Source organism: Podarcis vaucheri (genome assembly GCF_965113315.1).
Source record: "Podarcis vaucheri genome assembly, chromosome: 5".
Taxonomy (NCBI): Eukaryota; Metazoa; Chordata; class Lepidosauria; order Squamata; family Lacertidae; genus Podarcis; species Podarcis vaucheri.
This window is the reverse complement of record NC_138763.1, coordinates 87626927-87638415: the sequence shown is the minus strand read 5'-3', so window position 1 is coordinate 87638415 and position 11489 is coordinate 87626927.

Here is an 11489-nt window from a genome sequence, read left to right as displayed (position 1 = left end):
TTTAATTTTGACAAAGTAATAATATTTTTTATTTTGACAAAGTCATAATCATAAATAAGTTACAATAAAAATGTGCGCCCCACCACCGAGACCATTTCATTGTAACTATCCGACCTTCCAAAATGTCAACTTCCTGATGTTTAGTTGGACTCTCCTTGAAACCTTGTAACTTGATACTCCTTGATACTGTGTTTTAATTTGTTGGAAGCCGCCCAGTGCTCCTGGGGGTAACACCAGGCATAGGCGAACTCTGCCCTCTTCCACCTGTTTTGGGACTACAACTCCCATCATCCCTAGCTAACAGGACCAGTGGTCAGGGATGATGGGATTTGTAGTCCCAAAACATCTGGAGGGCCGAGTTTGCCTATGTTCGTTATAGGCCTATATAGAGATTTCCTCATAACGTCTGATGTAGAAGTGCAGTCTGGTTGCCCAACTTATGGTCTAGCTATTATTATTATTATTATTATTATTATTATTATTATTATTATTATTATTTCTATTTATATACCACCCTTTATCCAAAGATCACAGGACAGTGTACAATATTAAGAACCTAATTTACACAGTTTGACCTCACCTCTGAAGACACACACCTCCATTGTCTTCCGACACAGACGGATGCCTATATATATGTATATGCCTTTTAGAAATGGGTGGGATGTTTTGAATGTATTCCTCCCCACCCCCAGCCTGGTTTTAATGTATCTATGGGGGTTTCAGGGTTGTAAATTGCTTGGGTTGCCTTGGGCAGGGGTGGACGTTGGTAACATGGCAGCTAGAACAAGGACAAAAAATTAGCGCCCCCTGCAAATATTTCTTATTTTCACAATAATTCCTTTTGGTACAGTTGCCTTCTGATGGACCTTCTCAGTAGGTACCTATATTATTATTATTATTATTATTATTATTATGCCCTCCTTTGGCTCAGAGCCCTGTGTAGGCTAAGGTAAAGGTAAAGGGACCCCTGACCATTAGGTCCAGTTGTGACCGACTCTGGGGTTGCGGCGCTCATCTCGCTTTATTGGCTGAGGGAGCTGGCGTTTGTCCGCAGACAGCTTCCGGGTCATGTGGCCAGCATGACTAAGCCGCTTCTGGTGAACCAGAGCAGCGCATGGAAACGCTGTTTACCTTCCAGCCGGAGGGGTACCTATTTATCTACTTGAACTCTGACGTGCTTTTGAACTGCTAGGTTGGCAGGAGCAGGGACCGAGCAACGGGAGCTCACCCCGCCACGGGGATTTGAACCGCCGACCTTCTGATCGGCAAGTCCTAGGCTCTGTGGTTTAACCCACAGCGCCACCCACGTCCCTAGGAGACAGGATAGCCACCTTCAAATATCTAAAGGGCTGTCCCATGGAGGATGCTTGGGAGGGTAAGGTAAAGGTAAAAAGGTAAAGGACCCCTGGACTGTCAAAGGCAGCTATGGGGTTTGCTTTCATCTCGCTTTCAGGCTGAGGGAGCCAGCGTTCGTCCACAGACAGCTTTCCGGGTCATGTGGCCAGCAGGACTAAACTGCTTCTGGAGCAATGGGACATTAAAAGCATTAAAGATAGTAAAATGTATAACCCCAGTTAACATAAAGGACACTCTTTGAAGGCATCCAATCTCACTCCGCCATTCACACAGCTACTACAATAAATCACTGCTTCCCAGAATCCTAGAATCATACAGTTGGAAGGGACCACGAGGGTCATCTAGTCTAACCCTCTGCAGTGCAGGAATCTTTTGCCCAACATGGGGCTCAAACCCACAACCCTGAGATTATGAGTCTCATGCTCTAAGGACTGACCTATACCACCCAACCACTTCTGCTCAACAGTATTACAACCCACAAATGAAAAGACCACTGCCTTTACATTTGATTTGCACCAGTCCAAATAACTGCAGAATGGATCCCGTTTCCGTTCCGTTGTAGGATTTAAAAAAGGATTTAAAAAGAAAGTTGGAGCGCAGCTTAAGGTGCCCTGTTGAATATCATAAATCAGATTAGTAACTATCTGCCTCCATCTAGTGGTCACTCTCAGTAACCACATCCTATTATGTGGTTCCTATTATGCTTTCTAAAGTTTAGCATCATTGCTTTTATGGATCAAGTTCACGATAATTAAACAAGCATTGTTTTACTTGTGCTTATTTTGTTATGAAAGCTACTGCCGGGATTAACGTTTCAGTATCCGCTTCAAACTTATTAATCCCCCCCCCAAGCCTGTTAAGGGTGGTTTCAGCTTAGTTTTACCAAGAGGAAACAAATTGAAATTAATGAGTGGCATTCATTCATTTCAACGAGTCTACTCTTGAGCAAAACGTAGCTGAATACTACCCTAAGTGTTGAGATTGTCAGTTTTATGAAATTAAATTATTTTTTGAGCATTGGTTTCCTCTGTTTTTGTGTATTCTGGCTATGTTACACTTTGACTTTATTGCTGAGAATAACAAAGGAGGGAACAAAAAAATCCTAAATAAAACAAACAAATAGAGCCCCTGGTTTGTACCACACCCCTGTTCTGTATTCCACTCTTTCTCAGTCTTGCTTTCCCCTCCATAGGAAATGTGTAGGATAATAATATTGCTTTACCTTAGAGCAGGAGTCCCAAGCCTTTTTTTATTATATAAAAAAAATACATTTTATTTTTCAGTTTTCAGTTTGACAACAACCACACGTAAATCAGTACATACTCAGTTTGACTCCCAACCCGTTCCGTGGTTTCGTATAAAATCATTTCCAAAAAGGCATCTCCCATTTTACACCTCTTACTTAGCTACTCTCTAGTTTCCTTTTAAATAAACTTTTTAACTATTTGCTTTTTGATTAATCCTGCTAATGTGTTTAGTTGTTTACAATAGTTTTTAAGATAGTCGACAATTTTTGTTGAAAATTCTTTCTTCTCGATTCCTTATTCTTCCCATTATTTTTGCTGTTTCTGCATTAACTTGGTCTGCCATTCTTCCTTGGTTGGGACACCCAAGCCCCCCACCCCCCTTTTTTTGGACCCCAGGCACATTTGGAAATCTAAGATGCTGTCGCAAAAATGTTGCCCCAAGGAAAGAAGAAAGCAGTACAAAATCATGTCTCGTTGTTAAAATGGTCAACTGTATTATCGTCAGAGACACTTAGCTGCTTTGGCCATTTGGAAGCTCTGTTGAAGGTATGCAGTTTTATGTTGAATTGGCCACAATTTGGAGGATGTAAATATTGGGCTGACGTAAGCACTTAACTCTAGTGTCTTTGTGAATGGGGCAATCAAGCAAACGATGAAGGGAGTTTGCCACCACTTAAGTTCAATAGACACTCTGGAGCCTAAACTCCTCTAGTTAAGACCGTTATGTATATTCCAATCTGCCGAAAGCATCACTCGAACCTTTACATTTCTCTCGGCAGCCACGCTCTCAACGCCTCCAACAGCCTGCTCTTTAAAGCTGATGAGCTCACACAAACAAATTGCAGCTTGCTAAATTGTCGGCGGCTATGCCAAGGGCAAGGCGAGACGGCAGATCGGGTTGCCCATCCAAAAACGGCATGCTATAGAGAAAAGCACAAACTGAAATGATAACTTTCGGTTAATAGGCTCGAGCCAGCAAAAAGCGCCGTTGGGCTGCCCTTCCCACCTGAGTTCAGAAGGGTCGGAGAACGAAGGCCGCAGCTGCCAAAACAGCCTTCTGCCCGTCCAAAAGGGCCCATTTGGTTTCTTGTCAACAGAGCAGATGTGGAAAACGGCATCTTCCTTTCAGCTGCGACCTCTTACAAGGGCAGCGAGAGCATCCAAGTCCAGTTTTGCTTCTTTTAAAAGGAGACGCTTGAAGAAGAGCCGGTCCGTGTGTGGATTCCGAGGGATCCTTTGAGTTTATCCTCTCAGTAGAGTTTCATTTTTAACTGGGGGTTGGAAATCATAGAATCATAGAATCATAGAATCATAGAATCATAGAGTTGGAAGAGACCACAAGGGCCATCGAGTCCAACCCCCTGCCAAGCAGGAAACACAATCAGAGCACTCCTGACATATGGTTGTCAAGCCTCTGCTTAAAGACCTCCAAAGTAGGAGACTCCACCACACTCCTTGGCAGCAAATTCCACTGTCGAACAGCCCTTACTGTCAGGAAGTTCTTCCTAATGTTTAGGTGGAATCTTCTTTCTTGTAGTTTGGATCCATTGCTCCGTGTCCGCTTCTCTGGAGCAGCAGAAAACAACCTTTCTCCCTCCTCTATGTGACATCCTTTTATATATTTGAACATGGCTATCATATCACCCCTTAACCTCCTCTTCTCCAGGCTAAACATGCCCAGCTCCCTTAGCCGTTCCTCATAAGGCATTGTTTCCAGGCCTTTGATCATTTTGGTTGCCCTCCTTTGGACACGTTCCAGTTTGTCAGTGTCCTTCTTGAATTGTGGTGCCCAGAACTGGACACAGTACTCCAGGTGTGGTCTGACCAGAGTAGAATACAGTGGCACTATTACTTCCCTTAATCTAGATGATATACTCCTATTGATGCAGCCCAGAATTGCATTGGCTTTTTTAGCTGCCGCGTCACACTGTTGGCTCATGTCAAGTTTGTGGTCAACCAAGACTCCTAGATCCTTTTCACATGTACTGCTCTCAAGCCAGGTGTCCCCCATCTTGTATTTGTGCCTCTCATTTTTTTTGCCCAAGTGCAATACTTTACATTTCTCCCTGTTAAAATTCATCTTGTTTGTTTTTGCCCAGTTCTCTAATCTGTCAAGGTCATTCTGAAGTGTGATCCTGTCCTCTGGGGTGTTAGCCACCCCTCCCAGTTTGGTGTCATCTGCAAATTTGATCAGGATGCCCTTGAGTCCATCATCCAAGTCGTTGATAAAGATGTTGAATAAGACCGGGCCCAAGACAGAACCCTGTGGCACCCCACTAGTCACTCTTCTCCAGGATGAAGAGGAACCATTGATGAGCACCCTTTGGGTTCGGTCAGTCAGCCAGTTACAAATCCACTGAGTGGTAGCATAGTCAAGACCGCATTTTACCAGCTTCTTTACAAGAATATCATGAGGCACCTTGTCAAATGCCTTGCTGAAATCAAGGTAGGCTACATCCACTGCGTTCCCTTCATCTACCAGGCTTGTAATTCTGTCAAAAAACGAGATCAGGTTAGTCTGACATGACTTATTTTTCAGAAATCCATGCTGACTATTGGTGATCACAGCATTCCTTTCTAGGTGCTCACAGACTGTTTGCTTAATGATCTGCTCCAGAATCTTCCCTGCTATTGATGTCAGACTGACTGGGCGGTAATTATTTGGGTCCTCTCTTTTCCCCTTTTTGAAAATAGGGACAACATTTGCCCTCCTCCAGTCTGCCGGGACTTCGCCTGTTCTCCAGGAATTCTCAAAGATGACTGCCAGTGGTTCTGAGATCACATCTGCCAGTTCTTTTAATACTCTTGGATGCAGTTCATCTGGCCCTGGAGACTTGAATACATCTAAACTAGCCAAATATTCTTGTACTATCTCCTTAGTTATTCTGGGCTGTGTTTCCTTTGCTGAATCATTTGCTCCAAATTCTTCAGGTCGGGCATTGTTTTCTTTATTGGAGAAGACTGAGGCAAAGAAGGCATTGAGGAGTTCAGCCCTTTCTGTGTCCCCTGTTTGCATTTCACCATCTTCTCCTCTGAGTGACCCCACTGTTTCTTTGTTCTTCCTTTTGCTACGAACATACCCATAAAAGCCTTTTTTGTTGCTTTTAACCTCTCTAGCAAGCCTGAGTTCATTCTGTGCTTTAGCTTTTCTGACTTTGTGTCTACACGTGCTGGCTATTTGTTTGAATTCCTCTTTGGTGGTTTCCCCCCTTTTCCATTTTTTGTACACATCCTTTTTTAATCTTAATTCAGTTAAAAGTTCTTTAGATAGCCACCCTGGTGTCTTTAGGCACCTTCCATGTTTCCGTCTCATTGGTATTGCCTGACGTTGTGCTTTTACTATCTCCCTCTTAACAAACTCCCAGCCATCATGAACTCCCTTTCCTTTTAGTATTGCTGTCCATGGGATCTCACCCAGCACTTCCCTAAGTTTTATGAAGTCGGCTTTCTTAAAGTCAAGAAATTGAGCCCTAGTATGCTTGGCTGCTTCTTTCCGCTGTATAGTAAACTTCAGAAGAGCATGATCACTCGCGCCTAATGATCCTTCCACATCTACCCCACTAACCAGGTCATCAACATTGGTTAGGACCAGATCTAAAATGGCTGTTCCTCTTGTTGCTTCTCCCACTTTCTGGACAATGAAGTTGTCTGCAAGGCCAGTGAGGAATCTGTTTGACCTTATGCTCTTGGCTGAGTTTGACGTCCAACAAATATCCGGGTAATTGAAGTCCCCCATTACTACTATCTCCCTTCCTTTTGCATGCTTGGCCATCTGTTCCAGGAAGGCATCATCTATGTCCTCCGTTTGGCTTGGGGATCTATAGTAAACTCCCACAATGAGGTCTCTGTTATTCTTCTCTCCCTTAATTTTGACCCAAATGCTCTCACTTTGGCTTTGAGGTTCTAAATCTTGGATCTCTTCACAGGTACACACATCCCTGACATATAACGCCACTCCTCCTCCTTTCTTGTCTGGTCTGTTTCTCTGAAATAGATTGTATCCCCCCATTTTTACATTCCAATCGTGGGACTTATCCCACCAGGTTTCAGTGATGCCTATTATGTCATATTTAGTTTGCTGTACCAAGAGCTCAAGCTCATCTTGTTTATTTCCCATGCTTTGCGCATTAGTGTACAGACATTGAAGTCCATTAATCATTCCCCCGTGTCTCTTATTTAAGGATTTTTTCCTCCCACCACTAGGTCCACATGCTGTTTGCTCCATTTGGTCTATGACATTTGGATGATCATCTTCAATAATTGATAGACTCCTACCTTCAGGAGCACTGTCTCCCTCCCCCACATTAGTCAGTTTAAAGCCCTCCTGATGAGGTTTCTGAGATTTTTGGCAAAAACATTTCTCCCAACCGTTGTGAGGTGCAGCCCATCACTTGCCAGAAGTCCATCTTCAAGAAACTTCAGTCCGTGATCTAAGAATCCAAACCGTTCCTGTTTACACCATTTGCGAAGCCAGCTGTTCACTTCCACTATTTTCCCCTCTCTCCCTGGGCCACGTCGTTCAACTGGGAGGACAGACGAGATGACAATTTGTGCATTTAGTTGCTTCAATTTCCTGCCGAGAGCCTCGTAGTCTCTTTTGATCTTCTGGAGGCTATTGCTTGCAGTGTCATTGGTTCCCACATGAACCAAGAGGAAGGGGTATTTGTCAGTGGGTTTTATGATTCCTTGCAGTCGTTCAGTTACATCTTGGATCTTAGCCCCAGGGAGACAGCACACTTCCCGAGACATCTTGTCAGGCCCACAGATCACTGCTTCTGTTCCCCTCAGTAGGGAATCCCCTATCACCACTACACGCCTCCTTCCACCAGCGGCATTATTAGGAAGTGGTGGTTGTGGGAGCTCCAAATTCTTTGCAATGGGTCCCAGATCTGCACCCCCTATAAACATTTAATTTGCTTATAGGGCAGCTGGGCACACTGCACAGTGTAGTACCTCTGAGGAACTCAGCCACCCAAAGGCAGCTATGCATAGCCATTACCCTTATTATTAACAGGAGAAATGGGAAAAAAATAAATCCCTGTTCGCCCAGACATTGAGTGGCTGAAATATATTGTTCCCGGCAACCCCGGCATTATTAGAAGAGTTTGGATTTGATATTCCACTTTATCACTACCCAAAGGAGTCTCAAAGCAGCTAACATTCTCCTTTCCCTTCCTCCCCCACAACAAACACTCTGTGAGGTGAGTGGGGCTGAGAGACTTCAGAGAAGTGTGACTAGCCCAAGGTCACCCAGCAGCTGCATGTGGAGGAGTGGGGAAGCAAACCCGGTTCACCAGATTATGAGTCTACCGCTCTTAACCACTACACCACACTGGCTCTCTATTAGGTGTTTGAGATGAGCAGCAATTGGCTGAGCTGCTGTCCGAGAACGAAATCGAGTGCTAGGCTTTGGGGAGCAGGGAGAGGGGGGCAGGGACTCCCCGAAGGACGCTGAGAAAGAAGAAGCAAAGTTCAAGGGGAAGAAGACAGGTGGCGCGAAGAAAGACACAGTGGTCACAAACAAGACCTCATCCAAAATACACATTTCTGAGCCCATCCCTACCATTCGGTTGGGTGTCTCTCTGGTGGGCACTAGTGCTATTACAGTGGTACCTCGGGTTACAGATGCTTCAGGTTACAGACACTTCAGGTTACAGACTCTGCTAACCCAGAAATAGTACTTTAAGAACTTTGTTAAGAACTTTGCTTCAGGATGAGAACAGAAATTATGCGACAGCGGCGGCGCGGCGGCAGTGGGAGGCCCTATTAGCTAAAGTGGTACCTCAGGTTAAGAACAGTTTCAGGTTAAGAATGGACCTCCAAGGTAACCCAAGGTACCACTGTATAATGGGGCGAGGGTGGCGCTGTGGGTTAAACCACAGAGCCTAGGACTTGCCGATCAGAAGGTTGGCGGGTTCGAAAGCACGTCAAAGTGCAAGTAGATAAATAGGTACCGCTCCAGCGGGAAGGTAAACGGCGTTTCCATGCCCTGCTCTGGTTTGGCAGAAGCGGCTTATTCATGCTGGCCACATGACCCGGAAGCTGTACGCTGGCTCCCTCGGCCAATAAAGCGAGATGAGTGCCGCAACCCCAGAGTCGGCCACGACTGGACCTAATGGTTAGGGGTCCCTTTACCTTTACCACTGTATAAGAGAAAAAAGGAGATGTTCATGGGGAGGTCCAGCGCTCCCCCCCAAAAAAAACATAGCATGCTTGGAGTGGCAAACATATGCCCAGTAGTGATCAAGAAACGGAAGATCAATTTGTGAATTGGGTGGCAGCTTGGCTCAGAAGGAGGACAATGTTACTGACCCCATTTGGTTACAGGGGAAATGGCCTCTGCCTCCATCCAAATGATGGGCCAACGAGGCAGTTCGGCAGGAAGGTTATATGGGCACACAGTAAAACCTCCCGTCCTCTGAGACAGGAGACCAGCTGCATCCTTCTGTGCTTCTTGGCACCCTTTCCCCTGGTTCTTTGGCTCTTGCTGCCGTTGCTCAGGTGAAAGAGGACCAAAGACAAAAAAAGAAGAAAAGGTCTCAGCGTGAGCAACACGCTCCTCTTGCCAGCTACGCCTTGCTGAGATGGATGGAGACATCCCGGGAGGATGATAACATGACCGTGTGCTTTCCAAAAGCTTGCTTGTGAATGTTATGGCTTTCAACAGGCTGTCTGGCACCGCCGAAATGCGCATGAGCTAGGAAAATAGAAGATGGGGCTTGATCGCCGCAGGGACGAAGGGGGCTCGATCCGTATTTGTAACAGGAAGGACACCAAAAGGCACCACCAAAAATTAGGGAAGGGGGGGGGAGAGGCTGCCAATTTTTCACATATGCTAATTGAGAGAGAGGAAGAGAATTTTAGAAATAACTACTGCAATTTAAATAGAGATACAATCACTATGAATTTTTTCTTTTTTTAAAAAAAGTTTAGTTTACATACTTTACCATCAACAATATGTTTAAATTGACTAATTGATTGTGTTTGTATTCTGTCCTATACCCAGAGGTCCCAGGGCGGTTTACAGAAAAGATCACAACGTATATAATCAGAATAAAAGCAACAACCCATTAACACCCTCCCAGAAAAGAGCCACATTTTAAAAGGGTATAGGATGCCAAACAGATCAAACCAAAGGCCTGGTTAAAAAGGAATGTTTTCGCCCATTTATCCATTGACTTCCCACCGGTCTCCATGATGTTCAGTGTTTACCTTCAACGCTGCATATTTTAACTTATAACTCTTCTTATATGCACCCTAATTTATTAGCCTTCGTGTCTTTCTGCTGTCGCTCATATTTCAAATCCTGCTCGTGTTTTCATGCCGTGAGGATAGTTCTTTAGATATTCCGCAGAAAGTTTCCAGTCCACATATGGATCTCTAATTTTCGCTGTGAGCTTTGCCAGTTCTGCCTACTCCCTTCGTTTCAATAAGCTGTTCTTCCTTCCTTAGATACATCTCACCTGCCGTCTATTGTGCAAGCTCCATGGAAACCAAAGAACCACAGAACTGTGGAGTTGGAAAGGATCCTGAGTACAGAAATCGTTTTGCCCAATGTGAGTTCATGATCTTGAGAGTCTCGTGCTCTACCAACTGAGCGATCCCATGAGCACTACCCAGGGAGAGCAAGTGGGATGCTCTTACTTGGTTCCCATTCATTTCAGTAGGTAAAGGTAAAGGACCCCTGGATGGTTAACTTCAGTCAAAGGCGACTATGGGGTTGCAATGCTCATCTCGCTTTCAGGTGTTTGTCCACAGACAGCTCTCCGGGTTATGTGGCCAGCATGACTAAACCGCTTCTGATGCAACGGGACACTGTGACAGAAGCCAGAATACACGGAAATGCTGTTTACCTCCCCGCCGCAGCTGTACCTATCTATCTACTTGCACTGGTGTGCTTTCGAACTGCTAGGTTGGCAGGAGCTTGGACAGAGCAATGGGAGCTCATCCCGTTGCACAGATTCGAACTGCTGACCTTCTGATTGGCAAACCCAAGAGGCTCAGTGGTTTAGACCAGAGCACTACCCGCCAGGGACACCCGGGGCGGGCATTGCTACATACAGCGCATGCGTGTGACGCCGCACATATGCTGTATAGCGGTTTGCTGGCAGCACTGCCCCAGCGCCATACGGACGGTGCCGGGATCCTCTGCTCGTGGCTGCAGCCGCGAACGAAGAATCCTCCACATGCAGCTGTGGCAGCACGATGGCTGCTCATGCCACCGCGAGCCCCCACAGGGTGACTTCTTGTCACCCCCACAGACATGGAACCCAGGGCGCACCGCCCCCCTGTTGTGATGCCACTGCTACCTGCACCCCTCATTTCAGTAAGGCCTGGGCAGGAGGGTTTGCCCACTGGATCACGTTTCGTGGCTCTTCAAACACACACAATCAGTAATACACTTAGGAGTGTAAAAGTGACATATGCAGAGTTGATGGAAGGCAAACAGGCTAGTTTTACAGCCTGCAGGGAAAACAACCCATCATATATTCTTCGGGTGACAAACAACCGAGAAAGTAATTGAGAGCCTCGCAGAAACCAATGTTGTTACCTCAGCATTATTGATTTTTGTCAGGCATCTTAATCTAGCACATGACAAAACTTTGGCCATTGCAGTAAGATATAGCTTTCAGGGAAAAATGGTATTTATAAAAGAAGTTTATGGTCCAACTTAGAAATGCTTTTGAAGCCAGACCCAGGGTATAAATGAAGAAAAGAGGCAGGACTTTTCCATCAAGCTTCTTTCTTCTATTTCGTTTCTTTAAGAAAAACTACGGCGGACAACTTGGGTGATTAAAGTGTCTGGAAGGGACACCAAAAAGAAAAGAAAAAATACCCACATTATTAAAACCCACTGCCCCATTCAACTTAAATTTAGGTTTGATA